Source organism: Impatiens glandulifera, chromosome 3, assembly GCF_907164915.1.
Source record: "Impatiens glandulifera chromosome 3, dImpGla2.1, whole genome shotgun sequence".
Classification (NCBI taxonomy): Eukaryota; Viridiplantae; Streptophyta; class Magnoliopsida; order Ericales; family Balsaminaceae; genus Impatiens; species Impatiens glandulifera.
This window is the reverse complement of record NC_061864.1, coordinates 54,300,380-54,328,322: the sequence shown is the minus strand read 5'-3', so window position 1 is coordinate 54,328,322 and position 27,943 is coordinate 54,300,380. Positions and strand designations below refer to the sequence as shown.

The following is a 27,943-nucleotide window of genomic DNA, read 5'->3' as shown; positions in this document are numbered from 1 at the left end:
GTCAAATATCATAGAACGATAGATCATTCATTAAGTTATAATCTAGAGCTTTTAAAAGTTAATTGTTAGTTTTACCTCATGGATAATAAAAAAATGCTTTAGAAGTAATGACTTATGAGAAGAAAACCACAAGCATATTTCAATTACAAAAAATACCAATATATCATATCAATACAACAAAATACTCTAAAAGCCATATGAGAATCACATACTTTTCTACAAGCGTTCAAAAGACTTGAAGTTCCAACATTTGGTAGGCCAACTATTGCTATCTACAACATGAAGCAAGTTTACATATCAAAATTTAATGTTATCTAAAGAATATGCTCAACAAAGTCAGTCTTAAAATTATAAACATTATTTATATGAAGCAACTATAGGTTGCATTTATACTATAAACTTTCAGACATCCATATTTGGTGTCAATCCCATCAATGAAAATAATACATTAAAATTGAAGCTTAAAAACTATAAAATACATATTTAAGAAAAGGTTGAATGGTAACCTAGTTCGACAAACCTTAAGTGCGTAGCGTAGTCACACATCACTACTGTGACATTGCAATTAACACATCAAAACTCAAAAATAGATTGCAGAATCAATTCTAACAATCAAGACTCTGGGAACTTAAGATGCTTTCGGGTATTATTGTATGTTCCTATACACGTCATTCTTGGGAATATTTCCCAGTATTGCACTTCGAGGTTTTGTTACTTGTAACATGATCTTGGCAAATGATATTGTTATTTGTTCATGTATTTCTTTATTAGTATAGATGAGTGATTTGTGAAATCAGCTAATTAACTTTAAAATTGTTTGTTGATTGAGAGAATAAACCTTGTTTAGCTATTGCAGCAGTTTCAGTTCATTGTGAATATTGTAAATAAGAACTTCCAGCTTGCATTGTCTGATGTGATGAATGATGTAGATAAAAACCTTCGTATCGCTTGATGTGGGGCTGCCATCTGTCACAAAATTAGGTAAGTTAGATATTTAAAAACTTTTTATGAAGTTTAAATAGAAAATATTTATGAATAAGTGTTGTAAACATTTCAAAATCTTTATTGTTGATACATATATTGGTGATTATTGGGTAGACAGTGTTGTTGACTATTGTGGCTGAAATATATTTTGGATACATTTTACATCTTACCCTTTTTCAAGATTATGTCGCTTCTTTTTTTACAATCTCTCAACTTTTGACTGTTTTCTTTTTATTGGTGGACGTCCACGAGACCTTACTTTCAATGGACTATATAATTTCTTCTTCCCAACCATTGACTCCATATGTGCTATATTCTAACTTTGATCAACACCCAATGATAAAATAAGGTTATTATCCATTAGCCTCTTTTTTAATTCTTCCAATGTTTGTGTCACAACGAAGTAACTCTTATCATCTTTTGACCCAAGATCTAAGACTTAATGTAACAATAGTTGAATATTGTTTTTTCTTTGTCTTTCTTCCTTATTACAACATGAGTCATCATAAATATTGGTCATTCCTTGATAGCTACGCTTGATGTTTTTCCTCCATTGATGTAAAATATACTTTCCAAGAATTGTATGGACATCTAATTGGAACAAAACAGAAATCAAATGCCTGCACAAAATTCCTGGAAACTCAAAGAGATGACACAAGCACTTCATCTCACATTGTGACTCACTATAGTATACCTAAAAGGTAATGTCTATTTTATTATTTTCATCTTTCCCAAATACCTTTTCTACCACATTAAATACATAAGTTGAGCCATCTTGCTTCACTAATGAAGTGTTACAACATAAAGCCTCTCATTTCATTCTGGAACATCTTAAAGATCTTATTTGTGTACACAACTTGAAACTGCTTCTCAATTGGATGAACATTAATGGTTGAAAAATAATAATTAAAAGACGTTAAGTCTGAATTAGTTTCCTTTTCAATCTTACTTTTCATGGCACTATCATATTGTTCAACAAATTTTTTAAATGTTGTCTTCGAATGCACATAATCATCAAAAAATGAATTCATACTTTCACTTCTTCGACTAGTTGATATCCCAGCCCAAATTTATCTTTCATAAAAGCAGGCAACCACTTATGAAGAATCTTATACAAAGAATTCAACCAATCATTTTCCTCCAAATTAAATTCATCAATAAATCTCTTCCACTTACTATCACATTCTTCAGTTGTCAATGAATTATACACAATATTTTTCAAGTTCTTCTTTATTAATTTGTAAGTAGCATAACTACTAAATTTGACTGTAATTTTTTTGTGATATGCCAAAGACATAAATGATGATGAGAATTTGGAAATACTTCACCAATTGCAATTTCCATGGCTTTGCATTAATCAGTAATAATACTTTGTGGAGCTCGGCCTCCCATGCATGTCAACCAAGTTTTAAATAACCAGATAAAAGTTTCAAAATCTTCTTTAGAAATCAAACCACAACCAAACATCACAGACTCACCATGGTGATTTACTCCAACAAACGGAGCAAACGACATATCATAAGAATTAGTCAAATAAATAGTATCAAATGTAACAACATCATAAAAATACTCATACGCAGCTCTACATCTTCCATCAGCCTAAAATATATTTTTATACGACCAATGTCATCTACATCAATCATATAAAAGAAATTTTCATTCCTACTTTACATACGACAAAAGTAATTATTTAGAGCTTCTGCGTCACCATTCCCATGTCTTAGTCGTCGTGCCACAACCACATAGTTCCAAAATTTTCTCTCATCAAACGACAAATTTTCAAAGCCACCAGCTTCAACAACAAATGATTTAAAATTTTTACTCAAAGTAATTCCATCTTGATCATTCAACTCTAATTTTCTCTTTGTTTGAGAATCTAACATTTGTAACATCTGAAATGTCGTGACTTTGTTGGACTTAATACATGATTATGTTCAAGTTGCATACTTGTAATTTAAAATAATCCATCATTCTTAACTGTAATATTAATCTTTGATTTGCAACTCGTTTTACTAGAAAGTCTATGATTAAAAGCATTATTTCCTCTAGAAACAAGTTTACCTTCTTTGACGAATCCAAAACATAAATACTTCGGGTGTCCGTCATCTCCTTTTTTAGAACTCTGCTTTTTAATACCAAAACCAATATCTTGGGCATATGACCGATAAAAAGCACGAACTTCTTCTTCAGATGAAAAAAATATTCCCAATTGTGTTATATTAACACTTTTGGAGGATGACGAATCACACAACAATTGCAACCCACTTGAATTGTCATTTGTTTCCTACGTCATAGTTTTCAGATCTTCAATTCAATCAATGTATTGTTTCTCCATAAAAATGATATAAACTTATTTTACATGATTGATATAATAGAACTTTCATGATTGATATAAATTAACTCAAACTACACTTATACAAACAAATTTTGCAAAAAGTTTGACCTTACATATCAATAAACATAAATAATATATAATATTGTCACATAAATGTTGACATATTACCATAAACATAAGACTAAGTATTGAAAAGAACGCACATGCGACGGAGAAAGGGCGGGAGGTGAACCTAGAATAAGCTTATAGGCATTAGGTTTTAGAGCTTCCGTCTTATTCACCTCCATTGACATTTACAATCCATATTCAGATAAAAGAGTTCATAACATCCAAAGCTACCATTAATAATTTGAGATAAGGACTAAATATTAAACTGAAACGCACTTGTTATAGAGAAAAGGCGGAAGGTGGCCCTAGAATAAACTTATAGGAGGCGGAAGCCTATCTTCATTTCATTTAAGATTCAGAGTGAATATCAACCTGGATATTGACCGATCTAGATCGAAAGAATATAAATTGAGATACTGAGCGACCTAGATTTGAGGTGTAAGAACAACGACAATGACGAGAATCTCATTCTCTAAGATTTAGGGTTTCATATATTAAGAAACCAACAGTAAAATTTAGGATTTAGGATTAGAAGGAAAGTTTCTGATTCTTGGGTTCTTATTTGCTTCGTTTGGTTCTCTAAAATTTAGGATTTAGGATTAGAAGAGAGAAAAAAATTGTTATTTTTTAGTCAATCAACGTCACGTAATTTCCTCTAAAATTCTCCCTCTCAATCATTTCTCTATTGCTAATATGTCAAAGAGAAAGAAGTGTCACTACTTGTTGGTAACTCTCCTACTGTTTTGACTTCTCCCAAAGCAAGTTCAATTGTTATCTTAATATATATATATATATATATATATAAAATATAATATGATGCTTAATTTCAAAGTGTCCGGATTGCCGGGTCGAGATCTGTGGTTAATTTAGATATATATGTGAGAGTAAATGAATATTTGTATCGTATTGTAAGTTGACTCGCCCATAAACTTAAAATACTTAAAAATAAAATAAAAATGTTATATGTATGTTTTGAACTTGTAATACAACAAAACAAGTACAAACCTTTAACTAAGTTTCATTGAATGTAGTTTGTTGAGGGTTAATAGACCGATATCAATTGAAATTTGTTAAAAAAAATATGAATCAAATATTTGATTGACCAAAGTGAAAGTGTAAGGTCACGAGTTTAGAGGTTTAATTCAGAAAAAATATGATGAAATATATAAAAAGATAAATTATTTTACCAAGTGAGTAAAATGTAGAATGAAAATGTTTTATTTTTATTTTAATATTTTATCCGTGATTTATTAAATTTTTTAAAAATGAAATACATATTATTTTATTGTTTAAATATTTTTATCCATATGTACTCCTAGTTTATTTAATAAAAATAATATATTTCTTATTTAAGATAATCCATAAATAAATCATGACACAGTATTATAAAATATAATTATTTAATAAAATATCAAGATTTTATTTATGTTTGTTGGGTCAAATATGATTTTGAGCCCATAGAATAGAAGGCCTTAGGCAACCCAGGCTTAAATTAGGGTTTCATGTTCTATTTAAGCAACCCGCTTCATAATTCTTATTCATCCAAAGTCGGTCCATCGTATATCCTTAAGTTAGGTTTTATCTCAATTACAATGAATCGTTTTCGTTCTTCCCTCGTATCTAATGCCTTCTTTTCGTCTATTCGAATCCATGTTCTTCAAGTAAATGTAGGTTTTCTTAATTTCTTCAATCTGCTTGTTTTCTTGTCAATTTCGAACCAGCTGATGAGGAAACAAAACTGCAACAATATGATGGAATATTTCCATGATTCACCTTATATTTAAATCTCTGATGGTTCGAATTTACTTGAGAAAACAATTTTTTATCTCAATTTATTTTTATTTGAATTCGAGATATGATGAGTATTCATTGGTCCGTGTTTCTGATTCACCGTGACAGAAAATCCTATTCCAATCTCTGATCTCCATTCTTTTTTCTTTGATTTGATTTTCTTATATGATCTGATTTTCATAATTCATTGACTTGTATTCATAAATTCTTATTTTGAATATTAACTTTTAGATGTTCTCTTTGGCTGTGATTCTTTTAACTATCATTTTTGGTTCAATGATTGCTTGCCCTTCTTTATTGGGGGTAATATACGCTATTCCGATTATTACATGACCGGATAATCTTCATGAATGAGAGTCAAACTTTATTTATTAATTATTTTGTTTATAGTAGTTTTAATTTAATCTTTATTTGGCTTCTGCAGTGATGAATTACGAATTATATTCACATTTCAGACTTCAGAGATTTGTAAAAAAATCAATGAGAATGAAAATTCAGTTTTCTGAGCAGATTTTTTAATTTGAATTTCTTTGATATACATTTTTACTTTTTAGGCTTGATGTTACTAACAATTTCTACGTCTGTTCTCATTTTGGATGATGAAGAAGTTTGTATTTGACACCATAAATAATGCAATTCAAGGAGTATTGAAATAATGTTGTTATATTCTTGTATCTTATAAAATTTTTATATTAAAAACACTTATTAAACTAAATATCTAAGAACCGGTGGTGACTTATAGACAGAGAATTAGAAGAACTCCGGGCCTTGGTGGCATGAAGAACCGTAGAACTCTGATCCTTGGTGGCATGAAGAACTGTAGTGACTCTAGATAGACTTTGATTGTCAAAAATTTGTTGACAAGTTTCATCCCATTGGAATTTTTGATCATTTTTCAGTAGCTTGAAAAGAGGATCACAAGTGAGAGTCAGTTTACTAACAAATCGACTAATGTACTAGATTTTGTCGGGAAAGCCTCAGATTTCTCTCATTTTGAGGCGCAAATATAACCGTAATTGCCTCGATTTTGGAGAGATCGATCTCTATTCCACGTTAGATAATGAGGAATCCTAACATTTTTACCGACGATGAATCCAAAAGCACACTTATTTGGATTTAATCGAAGCTAGTCTGCAAAAATTTGTTTAAGTTGGGCATATGACTCTGGCGATCTTTAGATTTCACGTTATGTCGTCAATGTAGACTTCCACTTCCTTGTGGATCAATGAATGCAAGATCATATTGACTACTCTTTGGTAAGTAGTCTCGACAATTTTGAGACCGAAGGGCATTGACTCCAAAGTAAAATGTGTGTACCTCTGTGATAAAGTTGGTTTCTCTTTGTCTTCTTCAGCAATCAAGATTTGGTTATATCCTAAAAATTCATCCATGAAAGACAACAATTGATTTCCACTGCCGTGATTGACCATAATGTAATGCGAGATAAATGAAAGTTATCTTTAGGACTGACTTTGTTCAGATCGTGGTAGTCTACACGCACGAGCATCCTTTCGTCTTTTCTTTAAGACAGTAATCACATTGGCTATCCATGTGGGATAGTCCATAGTTTCGAAGAATTTTTGTTTTCAATTGATTATAAATTTCCTCTTTAATCTTGGCAACAACTATTTTTATTCGTCTTAACTTATGTTTGATGGGCTTGGCCTCTGGATAGAGGGGAATTTGATGTCGAACGATAGCATGATCTACTCCAGGCATATCTTTATAAGACCATGCGAAAACGTCTTTGTTGGCTTTTAATAATTCTACTATTTCATGACATTCGTTCTCACTCACGCTTTGTCCAATTAATATAATTTGAGGATCATCAGCCGTATTGAGTTGTATCTCAATCGTTGTTTAAGCAGCGGAAATGATTTCGTCCTCATATTACAAAAAGTTTTTTATTTCGAAATTAATATCAAATTGAAAAGAAACATCATTATCATCTGACATATATTTGAAATTGTACTATGCTATTTTATTGGACGCTTTATTACAAAAAGACGAAGACATCCCATCAGGATTGTCTTTACAGACTTCTTTATTTATTACAACATCATACACTATTTCATAGTCCAAAAGGGATATGATGTTGTTATCAACTCTAAGGTTGATTTCAGATGTTTTACTAGTTGCTAGTAGGTTTGTGGAGTTTATCTTACAAGAGCCTTCATTATTCAAGTATTTCTCCGTTATAGAGAGATCGTATCTAACCAGCTTTTCTAGAGTTGCGTGCTAATAAACAGTCATTTTCTTAATAATGTTAACAAATTAATTATGATTAAAAGAACAATCTAAAAAGATTTTGAAACCTAGAGAGCGGGTTTGTAAAACTTGATTGAAGAATGGTTTGGAGAAATCAAAACATAGTGTGATATCCCCTAGTCGCACAAATTGTACATTTAGGGTTGAAGGAATAAGTATATATTACTTAGATATTTTACCTTTCTTAAATTCTTCATACCTTGTCGGAGTATAACTGATATCGATATCGAAGTTGTCTAAGTCATAATAAGACCAATGAAAAGAAGTCATGCTAGTAGCGTTTGGTCATATACCCGTTCTTGAGAAATATCCCATTTTCTGCACTAGACACATGGAGATAACACTATATGGAGTAAAATCAGGAGTGTCAGATGAATCATGGCCTTGCCTAAATATATGACAGATATCGAAGTCACTTAACTCAATCTCAAGTTTAGTGGAGTGAGTTGAACCGATAACATTTGTGACGTAGTTATCACCTCTTATGGTGATGAGTTTACCATTAGGCGTCAACCATATTTTCTGATGTAGGGTAGAGGCCAAAACCTTAGCCTGATGTAACCAAGGTCGAACCAAGATTAGGTTGTGTTGGGTCAAATTATTTTGACTAAGTGTTGAAATAATTTAACAACTGAGATTTTGATGATGAAATGACTTATGAGTTTTGATGCAGGTGTATTGAAACAATATTTCATAAGACTTGGCTCTAATAAGGGTCATTAGACCGATTTTGGCATTCAATGCATAGAATTAGACGTACAGTCTAACTCATCGGAGTTAGACGTGTAGTCTAATGAATTCATAGAATTAGACGTACAGTTTAACTCATCGGAGTTAGACGTGTAGTCTAATGAATGTAAAGAATTAGACGTAAGTCTAATTAATACACGGAATTAGACGTAAGTCTAATGTGTTCGAAATTAGACGTACCGTCTAACTCAACGGAGTTAGACGTGTAATCTAATTGACTTGTAATTAGACGGATGGTCTAATAGATGTTCGGAATTAGACGTACAGTCTAACTCACCAGAGTTAGACGTGTAGTCTAATATATTTACAATTAGACGGATAGTCTAATTTGTTCGGAATTAGACGTGTAGTCTAATTAATGAAAGTTAGACGCGCGTCTAATGGTTATTGGATAATTAGACGTGTAGTCTAATTAATAAAAGTTAGACGTGCGTCTAACTCCTTCAGACAACTCTGAGGTAGAACCGGAATTAGACGTGCAGTCTAACTCAGTGGAGTTAGACGTGCAGTCTAATGGTTATTTGGAAAATTAGACGTGTAGTGTAATTAATGAAAGTTAGACGTGCATCTAACAACTTCAGACAAGTCAGAGGTAGAACCGGAATTAGACGTGCAGTCTAACTCAGTGGAGTTAGACGTGCAGTCTAATGGTTATTAGATAATTAGACGTGTAGTCTAATTAATGAAAGTTAGACGTGCGTCTAACTCTTTCAGATAAGTCTGAGATAGAACCGGAATTAGACGTGCAGTCTAACTCAGTGGAGTTAGACATGCAGTCTAATGTTTATTGGATAATTAGACGTGTAGTCTAATTAATGAAAGTTAGACGTGCGTCTAACTCCTTCAGACAAGTCTGAGGTAGAACCGGAATTAGACGTACAGTCTAACTCAGTGGAGTTAGACGTGCAGTCTAATGATTATTATAATTAGACGTAAGTCTAATTCTATTAGACCAGGCGGTCTAATAGACGCTATTATTAAAAGGAGATGTGTGATTTCATTAGACTGATTTTACAATCCGTCTAACTAAAATACGTCTAATGCTTTGTTTAAGCAGTATGTTTGAAGCTAGCATTTCTCCTACCCACATGCTATAGCTGTACCATACTCCTGCTCCACTTTCTAGTGAAGATTAGTACAACAACTATATGCAACCAACCAAGGAATGCCACGTAAGAGAATTTTCCTCACATTACTTGTTTTACAGGTACATCCTTGATGGAATATTCGACGCACTACCAGTGATGTATGACTACGATCTTTGTGCTCAGAACCTGCTGTGTACAATGGAGGCTTTCCCATGGAAGAGTGTCACGTATCATTCTAAAATATTCGATCGTTAGTTCCTGCTCAGTATTTAACAAATCTAAAGGACAACGGACAATCGGTCTTACGAATTTGCCTTAGACAACAAACAAGCAATCTGATTTTGCAGAGAGAGAAACTACTCAATCATCTTATTTACTGAATTCATACTGTGAAACTTGGCTCTTGATGTTCTGTGCAGATCTCTCGATGACAGTATGTTCAACTACATTATCGAATGCGATACTGCCAAAGAGGTCTGGGACAGACTCACTCAATTGGCTTAAGAATAAGCTAGAAGCAGCTATCAAGTCTGGCAATCTAAAACCTGACTCTAAGTCAAGGAGTTTTAAAAAAAAATATTCTTCAAAAGTTAAAGAATCAGTGGCTAGCAGGAAGTCATCTGCTAAGTCAAAATCTTATGCATTAATCACAACACAAAATGAGAAGTCAATCAGAATAACTCAGATATGGATTCCTAAGGGACTAATTGATCGAGGACCCAATTAAGTATGGGTACCAAAATGTGTAAATAGTTTTTTTTGTAGGTGATGTAGGAGGATTGTAGGAAGGAAGCTAGAAGAGTACTCTTCTGAGTACACAGCCTGGAAGATCAACAATGGCATTTGCCATTCTAGAAGAATAAATGTTTTTTCATTGTTTTTATTTGTTAAAAATATTTTTGGTCTTTGGACCACAAAAATTATTTACTACATTCTTATGTCCATATACATACTGAGAAGGAAAATTACTTTGGAAGTAAAGATACTCTCCAGACGAATATCCTTAATCGATCTAATTAGACAAGGGTGTCTAAAAGAAACAGTGTGTACTTAGACGTATTTTGCTCAAAATCCATTCATCTAAGTCTACATGTTGAGGTGTTATATCTATGCAATTAGACGGACACGTCTAATAGACGTTAGACGTTTTTACGTCACGAGCAAGAGGATGCTCACGTCTAATCAAACACACGTCTAACACGTGGTGTTTATGCGGAATTAGATGTACACGTCTAATAGACATTAGACGGATTTTTATAACACGGAATTAGACGTATGAGTCTAATAGACTCATCCGTCTAATAGATGTTTTGTTATATAGATTTTTGGAGTAAGAAAAACGTCTAACTACGTGCCGATTAGACTAATCAAGAACAGCTGTCCCACGATTGAGAGTTATTTACTTTTCCCGCTCAAAATATCAAACAGTCATCTCTTATTAACATGAAGACACGTGTCTCTAAAGTTTAGAGAAAATGACTGATATACCCTCATTTTTAATAATGACTTCTTAAAAAAGGACGTCTAACACTTATTAATGGGCCATACCCTTAAGAAGAGACGGTTATTCTGTGTTTCCCTCTTCTGTCTATATAAGGATATTAGTGCATGAGTTTGAAAGCTTTCAATCCCTCGAAATCCTTAAGAACCCTAGCTCTCTTTGCATTTCTCTCACTAAATCTCTCTAAAATCTTGTGTCGTTTCATATTCGTTTGAAAATGGTGAAGAAAATCACTCTGGGTCACTGTACTTTGCATGTGGACTTTCTATCTGTATACACGTTCGATCAACCGGAGGTGGTGGAGATGTTCCAAACCCTAGAATATTCTGGATTAAGAAAGTATCTAGGCGGACCGTTCATATTCTACGAAAACGAAGTTCGCGAGTTCTTCAAAACGACAACTATGGTGGGTGAATCCATTGTAGCAACCGTCAACGGAATGGAGTTCTCATTCGATGAAGCAGTTTATGCGGAGTTCTTTAAACTTTCAACGGAGGGGCACTTATTCGACCTTATTCTTTCTTCAGAAATCATGGAGGAGATGAAGAGAACCTTTTCTGCCGATGGTTCGATAATCCATGTAAATGGACTCAAGAAGACGTTCAAACCGCATTTCATTCTACTGAACGACGTGGTGGCAAAGGCACTACAAGGGCAATCTGGCTCTTTACATCTCTATAGTCAAGACCGTTTTGACTATATGTGTGCTATTTCAAAGGGAATCCAGGTAAACTGGGTTCATACCCTTTTCCAAAACTTGTGCTTTTCTATCTGTCAGACGAACAAGGAAAGCATAACGTTTGCGGCTCAACTGAGTCATCTATTGAAGCATTTGGGGGTTCCTGTTGGTGAACCTGTGCAGATCAACTCTCCAAGAGTATATACTGCCCTTATAGTGGCTAACACACTAATGAGGTTGAAGAACAACCTTGAATTTGCATCTGGTGCTTCTAGTTACCAAACCGGTGGAAAGCCTTCTACCCGATCCAAGCCTTCTACTTCTGTTATGTCAACAGGGGCAAAGAGAACGAAAACGGTGAATGAGTCAGAGGTCAGTTCCTCCAGTCTGAAGAGTCCAAACAAGAAGGACTCTAAATCTGTCGATTCAAGGTTAAGGCAAGGTCTAGGCGTACTTGCTGCAACTCCGATGTCCTCATTATCCACTCCCTCAACCATTTTGAGGAAACATTCGAGATCCCATGTCTTAAAGGAGAAGAAGACGAAGGCGCCCCACGCATCTAAATCTGTAAAGGTAAAGTCTTCCAAATCTTTGGCCGCTGTGCCTAAGTTTAATGTTCCCGTAGTGGAACAAGCTGAATCTATATTTTCTTCCTTAAGGGAATGTGCTGAAGGGCCTGATGTTGAGTCAGCCGGTCCAAATGATGAAACTGTTGACAGGATTGAGTCTCCTGTTGTTCAAACTGATCTAGTAGCTGTCGGTGCTACAGAGTCATCTCAACTAGATCAAGGTGCTGCTCTTACCCTTGTTGCTAGTCAGTCTGCTGAATGAGAAGTTTCCGTTCCAGTTCCTAAAGATTCATTGGTAGCTGAGAAAGTTGTTCGTATGGAGCTTCCTGCTGAGCTCTATAAGAAACCTCAATCTACGTTTGAACTAATGCGTTCCAGAAGACAGACAGGTGGAATCGTGATCGGTGAACCGAGACCTACTCCAAAACCCGTAGAGGTTGTTGGAAAAGGCAAGAAAATTGCAACTCAAGCTCCTGAAAAGGTATCGGAGGCAACAAGGATTGTTGACCTCATTTTAGAGCAAGTTAAAGTTATTACAGCTGAGAAACTGGAGATTTATGAATCTTGGTCCATGGAGAGACTGTCATCCAAGTATAATGAATCTTTGTCAAACTCTGCTATAACGAAAGAATGGAAGAAGCGGGTGGCAAACAAAAAGAAAGTTCTGAAATGGGCAAGAACTTCAGAGGTTGCTGAGGCTCTTAAGAGAAAAGATTTAGTGGAAGCTTGTCTGTATGAAAAAGCTCTTTTCCCAATCTTCGAAGCCAGAAAGGCTAACTTCAATCCTGCTGAGAAAGGATCTGAAGTGGAAATTAAGGTTTTGAAGAAGCTAAACGATATCTTGGACAGTTACGTCTCTGTAGCTTCTCGACACATTTATGGCGCCGATTGCTCTGGCGCAGAACCTCTCAATGATGATGAAGCTATGGATATTCCAAACGCTGAGAATGATGCTGATGAGCTAGATGCTGCTCTCTTGATCAAATTCGGGAATCTTTCTGCCGAAGAGAGACGCATTCTAGATCAACCTATTCAATAGATTCCGAATAAAGAAGAAGAAGAAGTGATTGTCCAAGAGCCTGAACAAGCTCTTGAGATAAATGAAGAAGAAGTTCTTATAGAAGATGTGATTAAGGAGGCTATTCAAGCTCCTATTGAAGAAAATGAGATGATAACCCCTATTGCAAGAACAGAGGTTGTTCAAGAGAAAGTTGCCGAGGTTACTCAGCCAGAAACTGTCAGGTCTGAGGGGGAACCCTCCAAAGAAAAGAATGTTGAAGAAGGGAGTTCCTCATCTGAGGAGGAACAGGATCAAAATACTACATATAAGAAGCCCCGTCTATTTCCCGACACCATTGTGGGAAATGTTCATGAAAATATCAACATTCCTCTTCACTACACTAGAAATCTGTATGAGAGATTTCAGAGAGCTAAAGAAGAAATTGAAGAGACAGAGCGAGATGAAGCTGCTAGGAAAGCCGAAATGAATCAACCGGAGAAATCATTGCAGATTCACACTAACTTTGAGCCAATTCAGAGCATGACAGCAGAGTCGGAAGAGATTTCATCACATGAAGAATCTTCTGCTGGAGGAAACAAGATGTTAAAATCTATGAGGTCTATGCTCTCATCGATTCAGAAGAACATGACACAGGCCATGAACTCGAAGGAAGAAGAAAGAGAGGGCTTTAGCAATATTATCAAGGTCCTTACTGAATTGGACAACACTTTGAAGAAGAACACATATGAGAGTCATGTCGCAAATCTAAACTTCTCAAAGTTTGAAAAACAACTCTTTAGCCGTCAAACTGAATTACTGGACATTGAAAGGCAATTGAATGATGAACGTCACAAGGAGACCTTAGAAGAATTTTGTCTAGTGAAGAATCAGATGGTGGAAATTCAGGGATGTTTGAGTAGAAATGACAATGAACAACAAGAGTTTCCTGACTCCATTGCAAGGAAGTTTCAAGCAAAGGAGGACGCAAAGGCCAATGCTGAATGTGCTCAACCTCGACCAGATCAAGGTGAGTTAAGTATAAGAAACGATGGTGTGTCAACCGGCACAAGATCCAAGCGATCTCCAAACACTGATGACAATCCTAGGCCAACCAAGAGAGGTGTAGGTCGAAGCGGTGGTGAGCGTGGAGGTCGAAGTGGTGGTGGCCGGAGTAGGCTATCCAATGTTGATCAAGGTGGACATGCCAGTGGTGGTGAACGCGGTGGAAGATCAAGTGGAGGCAGTCGTGGTGGTCGCGGCTATCCTCCTTATCTCAACATGCTTCCCGGTCAAGAAATGAGTCCAACCGATCATCGAGTTAAAAGGGAAGAACAATGATCTCTTTTCTTCTACTTTATTTAACTCTATCAAACAATATTTCTTTGATGGTTTTTCGAATACTGGTTTTAGATGTATGATGTAAGTGAACAAGGGTTTTGTTTATTTATATGATGAATGCATGTTTTGGTATATGTATGCAGGTTTCCAATTTCTTCATCAAAAAGGGGGAAATATTTAGGTCAAATTATTTTGACTAAGTGTTGAAATAATTTAACCACTGAGATTTTGATGATGAAATGACTTATGAGTTTTGATGCAGGTGTATTGAAACAATATTTCATAAGACTTGACTCTAATGAGGGTCATTAGACCGATTTGGGCATTCAATGCATAGAATTAGACGTACAGTCTAACTCATCGGAGTTAGACGTGTAGTCTAATGAATGCATAGAATTAAACGTATAGTCTAACTCATCGTAGTTAGACGTGTAGTCTAATGAATGCATAGAATTAGACGTACAGTCTAACTCATCAGAGTTAAACGTATAGTCTAATGAATGTAAAGAATTAGACGTAAGTATAATGAATACACGGAATTAGACGTTAGTCTAATGTGTTCGAAATTAGACGTACCGTCTAACTCACCGAAGTTAGACGTGTAGTCTAATAGACTTGTAATTAGACGGATAATCTAATAGATATTCGGAATTAGACGTACAGTCTAACTCACCAGAGTTAGACGTGTAGTCTAATATATTTACAATTGGATGGATAGTCTAATTTGTTCGGAATTAGACGTGTAGTATAATTAATGAAAGTTAGACGTGCGTCTAACTCCTTCAAACAAGTTTGAGGTAGAACCGGAATTAGACGTGCAATCTAACTCAGTGGAGTTAGACATGCAGTCTAATGGTTATTGAATAATTAGACGTGTAGTCTAATTAATGAAAGTTAGACGTGCGTCTAACTCCTTTAGACAAGTCTGAGGTAGAACCAGAATTAGACGTGCAATCTAACTCAGTGGAGTTAAACGTGTAGTCTAATGGTTATTGGATAATTAGATGTGTAGTCTAATTAATGAAAGTTAGACGTGTGTCTAACTCTTTTAGACAAGTCTGAGGTAGAACCAGAATTAGACGTGCAGTCTAACTCAGTGGAGTTAGACGTACAGTTTAATGGTTATTGGATAATTAGACGTGTAGTCTAATTAATGAAAGTTAGACGTGCGTCTAACTCCTTCAGACAAGTCTGAGGTAGAACCGGAATTAGACGTGTAGTCTAACTCAGTGGAGTTAGACGTGCAGTCTAATAGTTATTGGATAATTAGACGTGTAGTCTAATTAATGAAAGTTAGACGTGCGTCTAACTCCTTCAGACAAGTCTGAGGTATAACCGGAATTTGACGTGTAGTCTAACTTAGTGGAGTTAGACGTGCAGTCTAATGGTTATTGTAATTAGACGTAAGTCTAATTCTATTAGACCAGACGGTCTAATAGACGTTATTATTAAAAGGAGATGTGTGATTTCATTAGACTGATTTTACAATCCGTCTAACTGAAATACGTCTAATGCTTAGTTTATGCAGTATGCTTAAAGCTAGCATTTCTCCTATCCACGTGTTATAGCTGTACCCTACTCCTGCTCCACTTTCTAGTGAAGATTAGTACAACAGCTATATGCAACCAACCAAGGAATGCCACGTAAGAGAATTTCCCTCACATTACTTGTTTTGCAGGTATATCCCTGATAGAATATTCGGCGCACTACCAGTGATGTACGATCACGATCATTGTGCTTAGAACCTGCTGTGTACAATGGAGGTTTTCCAATGAAAGAGTGCCACGTATCATTCTAAAATATTCGACCGTTAGCTCCTGCTCAGTATTTAACAAATCTAAAGGACAACGGACAATCGGTCTTACGAATTTGCCTTAGACAACGAACAAGCAATCTGATTTTGCAGAGAGAGAAACTACTCAATCATCTTTCTTATTGAATTCATACTGTGAAGCTGCTTTCTGATTGTACTGTGTGTGAATCAAGAGAGAGCTAGAATCAAAACACCTTTAGCTGTGTGATATTCTTCATCTTGTAATTGAACAGAAAGTGTTTTGTTCAATAGTGAGCTAAGTGTGTGTAAACTGTATTTGATTCGAATCATATTATAGTGAATCCTTCCGGTGGTTGGAAGAAGGGGTGACGTAGGAGAGTTTCTCCGAATATCCATAAACAAATTGCTGTGTTATTTCATTTCTGTCATCTTTTCATATTTAATCTTGTGCTTCAAACCCAATTAAACAATTCCGCCTTGAATCTGTTTCAAGTGTTTATAAGTGTTTGCGTAGAATAGAAAGCGAATTAAATCCCTAACATGATTTCTTTCAAACCTTTTTCATAAGCCTTCATCCTTAGCCAGACCCCCGTCTCTATCGATAAAACCGATCCTATCAATTATTTTGTGACGTACTTATCACCTCTTATGGTGATGAGTTTACCGTTAGGCGTGAACCATATTTTCTGATGTAGGGTAGAGGCCAAAACCTTAGTCTGATGTAACCAAGGTCAACCCAAGATTAGGTTGTATGACGATCGCATATTGATTACGTAGAATTCTAACTCAAAAGGTGTTTCGGCTACGTAAATCGTTGTTCGGAAGCTACCCATAATCTCTCGAAGAGAATTAGCAAAACTTTGGACGCACAAGTCTGAGGGAAGAACTTTATCTGTAGAAATGTTCATTTCTTGGAAAGTCTTCCATGGACATATGTTCAATGTTGAACCATTGTCGATTGGAGTCATTGGAATGACTTTATTAGCCAATTTTACATAAATATAAAATGCTTTAACATGGGTTTCGTTAGGAACAAGTAGATCTTTATTATCAAAACCTATCATGTTGATTTGAAGAGTTGCCGAAATGTTTCCAACCAACTATTTAGGAGTCGTGTTGGATGGTACACTAGCCTAGCTTAGTTCGTTTAGAACAACCTGCATGCGTTCGATAGAATAAATCAGGATTTCCCAATTAGAAATGTTGACATTTGTCTTCTTAAGTTGAGGAAGAAGAGTATCGCTTGGGTTTTGAGCTCGGGGTTCGTTTTCCCTCCTTGGGTCATTAGATGGTCCAAGAAGGTTAGCCACAAGGGTTTTTTTCATGAAACTGAGTTGGAAGTCAGATCCACTTTGAGTTGCTAAGACTTTATGCACACCTCTTCTTGGAGAATTAGTGTTAGGATTATCGGAAATCCACCAACTTCGAAATACTAATGGTGGAGGTGAGACTTTCGATCCTTCTTTTTAGGCCATGGATTAACTATATTAACTTCAAGATTGTTAACAGGTTTATCCACAAAGATCATATTTACCTGATGATCAGGCAATGTATTATTTGTGATGTCAAGTTTAGAGATGATCTTTTGATCGATCATATATTGGCACTAATGCTTAAGGAAACTACAATTATCAGTAGAGTAACATTTCATTTGATGGTATGCACACCATGCAATTTCAAATTTTCTAAAGAACTCTTTACCTTCTCGAGGAGTCAAAGGTTTGATCAGGTTCATTTGTTGGAGGAGAGTAAGAGCTTAACTTAGGGTCATTCCAAAATCATCAAAAATTCTAAGAGATCTTGGGACCCTTGGAATTGGCGGTTAAAATGTCATCGGGACATTTGTTTTAGACACCACTAGTTTGCTTGGACTTTACTTAGGAGAGGCTGGAGCTTGCCAAGCAACCGCAACTTGGAGGACTTCGGCTTTGTCCATCCTCTGAGGTCGAGCAGGAGCAACATACGTCTTCACGGTTTTACCATCCTTTCTTTCCTTATCAAAGACTTCATCGAGGTTATTGCCCGTTTTGAGGAGCTTCTTCATGTTTTGGAAAGTTTTGGCGGCGAATCCAATAGAATGTCGACTTTTAATATTATCCAAAATTATGTCGATTTGTCTTTGTTTGCTAGGTAAAGAATTAATTTCTTCAGCAAAAACTTTCCACCTTTTGATGAAGACCGTGAATTTCTCTCTCTCGCCTTGCTTCACATTCTTAAGATTCTTATCGGGTCGTTCTAAGATGAGATGCATGTTGAAACGTTCTATGAAGGCTGTTGCGAGTTCTTCGATAGTTTGAATATACACTATCTTCTTTTGGTGATACCAACACAGGGTCGCACCATTTAAATATTGTGGAAATAGATGGAGGATAGTTGGTTATCCCAAGTATAAAGGTATCATAGCCATCATGTATATTTGAAAGAAAGCAGAAGGGTCACTCTTACTTACCTACATACTTTCACAAAGAGGGCAGTTTTAATATCGCCAACTATTCAGTTACTTTCTGGAGAGTAGCATTTACTTCAGTAAACTCAGATGGAGCTATTGTATCCTTATGACACATTAGAGTTCCTTCGGTCATTACTTGGTGTATAAAACATCCATCTCTTGGATCTCTTCTTCGTGGGGCCGTACCGTCTTGTTGCATAAGACTGTGATTATGAAGAGAGAAATAAAAGATTTTACATATATATATATATAATGATACTTGATTTCAAAGTGTTCGGATTGCCCGATCGAGAGTTGTGGTCAATTTGGATATATATATGTGAGAGTAAATAAATACTTGAGTCGAATTGTGTGTTAACCCGTCCATAAATTTAAAACGGTTAAAAATAAAATAAAAAATGATATATGTATGTTTTGAACTTGTAACGTAACAAAATAAGTACAACATTTTAACCAAGTTTGATTAGAATATGGTTTGCTGAGAGATAATATGCTGATATCAATTGAAAGTTGTTAAAAAATAAGAAACAAATATTTGATTGAACAAAGTGTGAGGTCATGATGTTAAATGTTAAAAATATGAATCAAATATTTGATTTACCAAAGTAAAAGTGTAAGTTCAGAAAAAATATGTGATGAAATATATTAGAAAATAAAGTTGTTTTACCGAAATAAATTAAATATGGAATAAGAGTATTTTATTTTTTATTTTAATATATTATTCGTGATTTATTAAGAATTTTAAAAATTAAATACATATTATTATTTTATTTATTTATATTTTTATACTTATGCATCCTAGTTTATTTAATAAAAATAATATATTTCTTATTTAAGATAATCCATAAATAAATCATGACATAGTATTATAAAATATGATAATGAAATAAAATATCAAGATTTTATTTATGCTTGTCGGGTCAAATATCATTTTGAGCCCATAGAAGGCCTTAGGCAACCCTGGCTTAAATTAGGGTTTCATGTTCTATTTAAGCAACCCGTTTCATAATTCTTATTCATCCAAAGCCGGTCCATCAGGGTTTAACTCAATTACAATGAATCGTTTTCGTTCTTCCCTCATATCTAATGCCTTCTTTTCGTCTATTTGAATCCATGTTCTTCAAGTAAATGTAAGTTTTCTTTCTTCAATCTGCTTGTTTTCATGTCAATTTCGAACCAGCTGATGAGGAAACAAAACTGCAACAATATGATGGAATATTTCCATGATTCACCTTATATTTAAGTCTCTGATGGTTCGAATCTACTTGAGAAAACAATTTTTTATCTCAATTTATTTTATTTGAATTCGAGATATGATGAGTATTCATTGGTCCGTGTTTCTGATTCACCGTGACAGAAAATCCTATTCCAATCTCTGATCTCCATTCTGTTTTTCTTTGATTTCATTTGATTTGCTTATCTGATTTCCATAATTCATTGATGTGTATTCATAAATTCTTATTTTGATTATTAACTTTTTAGATATGATGAGTATTCTCTTTGGCTGTGTCTTTTTATTAATTTTGAATTATAAAAATATCATTTTTGGTTCAATGATTGCTTCCCTTCTTTACTGGGGGTAATATACGTTATTCCGATTATTACATGACTGGATAATCTTCATGATTGAGAGTCAAACTTTATTTATTATTTATTTTGTTTATAGTAGTTTTAATTTAATCTTTATTTGTATTCTGCATTGATGAATTAAGAATTATATTCACATGTCAGACTTCAGAGATTTGTAAAAAATCAATGAGAATGAAAATTCATTTTTCTGAGCAGAAATTTTATTTATGTGAATTTCTTTGATATACATTTTTATTTTTTATACATTTAATATTTATGTGGTTTGTTTTTACTAACCATTTCTATGTCATTTTAGATAAATCAGATCTTCAACCTTCCCCTATTCCTAACAAATCAGAACTCAACTTTATTATTTTATTATTAAATTAAACAGCAGCTCAAAAAGAAAAGATACCTGTAATTTGGATTTATGTTCGGGGGTCAATGGGAAGTGCAAATTAGTGAAAGTGAAGCTTCTTTCACTTCATTCTGTTTACATTAGCAGAAAAGAAAACACACAATTTTGTTTTTACATGAGTTTTTCCATTAGTTACTTCATTTGATTCTTAATTAATATGAAGCTTGTTTCAGTTGACTCATACTCCTCTCATAAAATAAAACATATTAAAGATTTTATATTATACATAATTATATATTAAATATAGTTATATATAAAATCATATTTATTATTTTATTTATGATTTATTATATTAATTTGTATTAATTAAAGCATACATAATTACTTTGTCACATATTTACACCCTTCATCCAAGCATCCCTTCCTTTTTGCACACAAAACTATAATTATTCTTCTGATCATGATCATATCTATTAATTGTTGTGAGGCTGGGTATATATATTTTGGAAAATTGTCTGGAACCATGAGTCGATGACTAACATTAGTTAGACTTTGTTGGTTTAGAGTTCGGTTGGGAGGTTAGAGGTGATTTCGACGAAGGATTTTGACTGAAAAGTTTTGCAGGAGATGAGAGGAGGGATGGGGATGAAACGGGGTTATGGGAAGGATAAGGGTTGTTTTTTCTTATGTCAAACATGTTAATATGACTTTTACAACATGTCAAAATTGTAACTCCGTTAGAGATTTCTGTCAACTTGAATAAAATTGGCACATTTAAACAAGTTCATATATAAAAATAGAATTTTAATACTTAATGGGTATATTTGACACCTTTCTTCAACTTCATGCTTAAAAGTGACATTATCCCATATTTTATTTCTATAAATTTTTAGTTATTTTATGATAAAAATTTATTTGTGATATATATAAATTAATTTGTATAAATTATTTATAATTTATATATATATATATATAACAAAATATTTTTAAATATTTTAATGATTTTGTTTAAATTATTTTATAATATATATATATATATAACAACATATTAGAAAATTTCTATTTAAAATATTTAAATAAATTTGTAAAACAAAATATTTAAATGAATTTATTTTAATTATTTTATATTTTATATAATTATATATTAAATATATATAAACGTTAATGTGAAAACATTTATACGTTTATGTAAATAAATTATCTTTATGTAAATCTGCAATAGAATAAAAAAAAGATGAAACAAGCGTTGGTGAGGATTACTTCATAAGGTATTTAAAACACTTAAATGAGTGAAACAAACATTACATATTGAGACTTCCTTCTCTAAGTATTTACATAGCTCAAAAGAGTGACACAAGCGTTAATGGTAAGACATGGTAACACTTGCTTCACTAGGTATTTACAGCACTGGTAAGAGTAAAAACAAACGCTACATAGTGAAGAAACCTTCATTAGGTATATACATTAATCAATCACTCATTTATGCTTGCTTTATTTTTATTTACATTGTTAACAAAAGTGAAACAAGCTTCATTGAAATAATAATTTAAATAAATAAAAAAATTCTTATTGTACACCCATTATTCATTTTCTCTCATCGATTTTTCAAACCCTAGAACGAATCTTCTACTCTACAATCTTTATACTCAACAAATCAAATAGATTCATCAAATTAAATCAAACCCTAGAATCATCATAAATAAAACAATCAGATTCAAAATCAAAATTTTATACTCAACAAGTCAAACATATTTATCAAATTAAATCAAACCCTAGAATCATCATAAATGAAACAATCCGATTCAAAATCAAAATCAAACCCTAATTACTCAATCAGATTGAAAATCTAACATAAATGCTAACAAAATATAACATAAATCTAACAAAATCTAGCATAAATCTAACCATAATATAAACTAAACTAACCTTGTAGAAGTGAGGTTGAAGAGGAGGAAATAACGAAGAGGCGGCGACGAGAAGAGATTGGCGTTGGTCAGTTGGCGTCGACGGTGAGAGAAGATCGGCATCGATGCATCATCGGTCGTCAATCACCTATAGAGAGCTCGGGAGAAGAAACGGAGGCAAAATCGGGTAATCGGGGAAGAAAGGGTTTCAATATATATTATAATGGTTCTTAACGAGAGGTTTACAATTCTCTCGCTATTGACCTCATCCAACAATTAGAATTATTTTCGTGTTTTGGGATAAAGTCAATAACAAGAGATTTATATAAATCTCTCGCTATTGACCTCATCCGACACCTAGAATTATTTTTCGTGTTTTTGGGATGAGGTCTCTCGGTAAAAATTCTTATTAACGAGTTCGATTTCATCTAAAAGCGCTTTAAGTTTAAATGGGGTTCATGGCTGTAGGGTGTAATGTTAGCTCGTTAGCTCTCCTTTAATTAAAAAAAAATCTTATTAACAAAAGGTTTCTTCCTATCGGAACCTTTACCGATATATATATATATATATCGGTAAAAATTACATTTTTACTAGTGTATATTTTCCGGATTTTATCTTACATGAAAATACCTTGTTATTGGAATAATTGATATAGTTTTACAATTATGAGTTATTTCACTACAATGTCAAATATAGTTTTTAAAAAATAACATTAATAAATTATTTTTTTGCAGAAAAATGTTGCAAATCGACAATTTTTTTTGTAATGTGTAAGGAGTATTTGAATCTTCAAATTCTTTCAACTTTCAAATTTAAGTCACGTTATTTAAGATGTAATGGTTTGGACGTAACTAATATGAATTTAACTAATTTGTTATTTTCTTTCAAATTTTTATAAAAAAAAAGGTTATCTTAGTTACACTAACTAAGTAAAAAGTGAATCTCACCATATGAACAATTAAACTAGGTAAATTGTTTTTATAAAATACATTAATATAACTTGTCTTGAGGGAGTAATAACCAAAATTTATGAAAAACTTCAAATAGCTGAATCATTGTGTTCAGAGAAAATGACAAAAATTAATGATTCATTTGATAGGTGAAAATGAATATCACAATCTCATTAGAGTTTATGATCAAACCACAAAACAATTGAACTATAACATTACGAAAAAACGACAAAAATATATTATTTTGTTTTTAAACGTTATTATAAATAAATTGAATTATTATATAAATAGTTATTTCTATTTAGTAACAAAATTTGTGCTCTAATTTGTTATTTTTCTATTGTTGGGTCATGTTGTAACGAATGACAATGTTTTGAATAAGTTTGTTTAAATTAATGTTTATGTATTTTTCTTGTTGAATTTTAAGTAGAAAATTGTAATGGTTTTGTTTTTGGATATAAGGTAGCTTTTATTAATAAGTAAATAAATTATTCAAATACTAATCACTTCTGAATTATTCTTTTTTATATATATTAAAGAGAAAAAATAATATTATTGTTAAGTGGAGTGATAGTGGAAGGGAATTTGGGAGAGAGAATGACATGTCACCATATCACTTGCTAGAAAAATGATAAGAGCATTGATAGAAGAGGTAAAATAGTAAGAGAAAAAATGAAGAAATGATATGGCAGTCTAGGTGGCCATAAACCTCAGCATATGACTCATCTACTCACTCTTTAGTTTAATTATAATAATAATAATAAATGATGAAGAAAAGAAAGAACCGAACCAAAGAAAAAAAGAAAACAACAATTTTCCTTTAAATTTACTGTTTGTTTCTTCCATAATAAACACCTAAATCTTAGGGAGATACTCGTCTTCATTGTCGTTGTTCTTGCATATCAGATCTAGCTCAATATCTCGATTTATATATTTTGATCTAGGTCGTTCAGTATCCCGGTTTATATTCCTCCGATCTAGGTCACTTAGCTTATTCTAGGGCCATCTTTCGCCTTTTCTCTGTCGTATGTGCAAACCTTTCAATACCTAGTCTAATTCTCAATTATGCATTGTACTCTTGGATGTTATTATATTCCTTTCCTTTTATGTTTATGATAATATGCATTTTCGTAACAACACTCGGTCGTTTTCAATGATTTGTACGATTGGATTAGAGATGGCAATGGGTACCCGTATACCCGATATCCATGGGTACCCGATGGTCAGGTTCGGGTTTGGGTATTTCAAATTGGGGTCGAGGATGGGGAGTGAAAATGATTACCCGCTTGGGTTTGGGGTTGGAGACAGGTAGTGTGCAAAATCCAAACCCGATAACCGATACCCAAAATATTAGTATTATATATATTAAAATTTTAAATGACTTTTCAAATTTTACATTAATACCATCATTACAAAATTACATTAAATATATTAATTAATTAGTTATACCAACACTCAACCACCCACTCCACCACGTCATCATTAATTTAATTTATATTCCCCATGACTCTTAATCTTTCATTTCTTTAATAACAAATATTTTCGCTCTCTATTCACTTCTTATTTCAAAATTAACATCTCTTTTATCTTTCTTTTGTTTCAATATTTTCTCTAATTTTTGTTAAACTTCTCTCTATTTCTTATTGAAGTTCATGTATGTATATTGTTCAACTTCTACAATATAACTATACAAATAAGTAATATTTTTATATGTGTTTTTAATATTTTGTATTTAATATATTTAGAAAATAATAAATAAAAATTCATATTTTAATCGGGTAATGAGGTACCCGTCGGATATCGGATACCCGACGAATCGGGGATGGGGATATAAATAGATATACTCGTCGGGTTCGGGGTCGGGGATGGGTAATAAAATAAGAATCGGGTTCAGAGATGAGTACTTCACTACCTGGCGGGTAGGGTACCCATTTCCATCCCTAAATTGGATCCCACATTCAAACACTCATATAGAGAACTTTATCTCCGATGTTACGATACTCGTTCAAAACTATTCATTCTTTGTCACTCTTGCAAGAAACAACTGAAATGTGTGTTTATTTCGTTAAATTGATAATGAAATTTCTTCATTTACTATAGATATGGGATGTGGATCAAAGGATTCAAAGAAATGCATTATTGTAGAATGACAAAAAGTTTAGAGTATTCTAGTGCGGAGCATAAGGGACTTTTGATTGCCATTTATTTCTTGGAGATGAGATCAACTGTAATTTTTAACCCAACACAGAATAGGGACATATAAAATATGAATAGACTAGTTGGAAGCTTATTGAAGAATATAGGTGAACCTGGTTCAGAAATCGGTTTATGTTTGCATCTATCACTTATGATGAGTTATGGAACTATAGTGGATGAAGATGATAGTTTCTTTATTCTCATAAACAACGATTATGATCTATTTCGATTATTACGTCTTTCTCAAAGCTATAAAATGTGAGAATAAAACCTTAGAAGTAATATTAGGTAAAATTACCAATATTTTAGTAGGTAGAAGTAATTATTATGGGTTGAGATGATATTTGACATATTACATGTATTTAATAACATGCACCACTATCTGGTATTGATTAGTTAGTGACAAAATGATGTAACTGACAAAGATGGGGCAGAAAAGTTTTGTTTCAAAGAGTTGAAAGATGTTATACATGAAGTGAAATTTATGCTCTGAAAGCACCTATATATGGAGTTTAAAGCTCTCATGATGATGATGATCGTGTAGCTAATAGAATAAAAAACTTTGGATGGGAAGAAGAAGAAGAAACAAGAAGAATGATATGATTATCTTACTATTAAAAAAGAGATTATATGATTTAATCCTTGATTTCTAATCTTTCTTCTTCATGTTAAGTTGTTGTTATCTAAAGAATATTCTCAACAAAGTCAGTCTTTTATTGTAATACTTCTAATTCATATTTTGTCTAAAATAGCACAATTAATAACTTACAGCTTTATTATTTATTTATGGTTATAACTTATATCTTGATAGAGTGCTATAATTTAAATACAGGTCTTGAATTGGAATTCATATATTGAAGTCTTAGGTTTGAGTATGAGATCAACTATCTTCTAATAGTCAGAAATACATATAAAATTCAGTATAGTCTTGGTGAATTATTTTCATAACAAATTGATTGTTAGATAATATTCAAGAGAATAAAGAAATGACACAGGATATTGAAAAACAATTACACTCCAATTCATCATAGAATTTTGTAAAATGATCAACCTTAATTTGAATTGAACCCATTCTAAAATGCAGCTTTACAAGTTAAAATAAAAACACTTCAAATATTGTATTTTACACGCATCATACCATCAATATTAAATATAGTATAACAATGAAACAATGACAAACTATTATATTTCATCCATGTAAGGTCTAGAAATTGTGTTTTTGTCATCATTTTTTTGAGTTTTGGAAAGGTCAAAATTATATTATATAATTACGAAATTGCAAAATTTCCCAAAATATCTCTCACACATAGATAGACAAAAGTATAGTCTTATCACACAATTACTACCCTTACACTTTTTATCAATCATTTCTTAACTTGAATTAACAGACATAACTAAGAAATTAAGATATATGACAACCATGTTTTTCCTTCAAATAGACTTTCATTTCTTTGAATGAAGAAAATCCCACACATCTTGATCCAGCAGCAACCACTATTACTATTATATACTTTTTTTAAACACAACAAACATTTCCTCAAGCACCACTCATAAATAACCTTATAAGTATCAGGTCAAATATCATAGAACGATAGAGCATCCATTATGTTATAATCTAGAGCTTTTAAAAGTTAATTATTAGTTTTACCTCATTGATAAGCAAAAACTGCTTTAGAAGTAACAACTTCTGAGAAGAACACCACAAACATATTTCAACTACAAAAAATATCAATACAACATCAATACAAAAAAATACTCCAAAAGCCATATGAGAATCACATACTTTGCTCCAAGCGTTCAAAAGACTTGAATTTCCAACATTTGGTAGGCTAACTATTGCTATCTACAACATGAAACAAGTTAACATATAAAAATTTAATGTTATCTAAAGAATATGCTCAACAAAGTCAGTCTTAAAATTACAAACATTATTTATATGAAGCAACTATATGTTGCATTTATACTATAAACTTTCATACATCCATATTTGGTGTCAATCCCATCAATGAAATAATACATTAAAATTGAAGCTTAAAAACTGTAACATACGTATTTAAGAAATGGTTGAATGGTAACCTAGTTCGGTAAACCTAGCCACAACTTCTAGACAAACCTTAAGTGCATAGCGTAGTCACACATCACTACTGTGACATTACAATTAACACATCAAAACTCAAAAATAGATTGCAGAATCAATTCTAACAATCAAGACTCTGGGAATTTAGGATGCTTTCGGGTATTGATGTATGTTCCTATACATGTCATTCCTGGGAATATTTCCCAATAGTGCAGTTCGAGCTTTTGTTACTTGTAACAGGATCTTGGCAAATGA

At 33.0% G+C, this 27,943-nt stretch overlaps 6 non-coding genes across 6 annotated transcripts; all 6 read left to right on the top strand.

Annotated features, from left to right (window-relative positions):
- Positions 1-5,141: 5,141 nt before the first annotated feature.
- Positions 5,142-5,224, top strand: LOC124933168. The gene has a single exon (XR_007098879.1). It is a non-coding gene; the product is annotated as a small nucleolar RNA Z199 (small nucleolar RNA).
- A 53-nt stretch (positions 5,225-5,277) lies between these two features.
- LOC124933137 lies at positions 5,278-5,352 on the top strand. The gene has a single exon (XR_007098848.1). It is a non-coding gene; the product is annotated as a small nucleolar RNA SNORD18 (small nucleolar RNA).
- Positions 5,353-5,633: 281 nt separating this feature from the next.
- Positions 5,634-5,731, top strand: LOC124933180. Its single transcript, XR_007098890.1, has one exon. It is a non-coding gene; the product is annotated as a small nucleolar RNA R64/Z200 family (small nucleolar RNA).
- A 14,076-nt stretch (positions 5,732-19,807) lies between these two features.
- Positions 19,808-19,890, top strand: LOC124933167. Its single transcript, XR_007098878.1, has one exon. It is a non-coding gene; the product is annotated as a small nucleolar RNA Z199 (small nucleolar RNA).
- Positions 19,891-19,942: 52 nt separating this feature from the next.
- On the top strand, positions 19,943-20,017 carry LOC124933139. Its single transcript, XR_007098851.1, has one exon. It is a non-coding gene; the product is annotated as a small nucleolar RNA SNORD18 (small nucleolar RNA).
- Positions 20,018-20,325: 308 nt separating this feature from the next.
- LOC124933178 lies at positions 20,326-20,422 on the top strand. The gene has a single exon (XR_007098888.1). It is a non-coding gene; the product is annotated as a small nucleolar RNA R64/Z200 family (small nucleolar RNA).
- Positions 20,423-27,943: the final 7,521 nt, after the last annotated feature.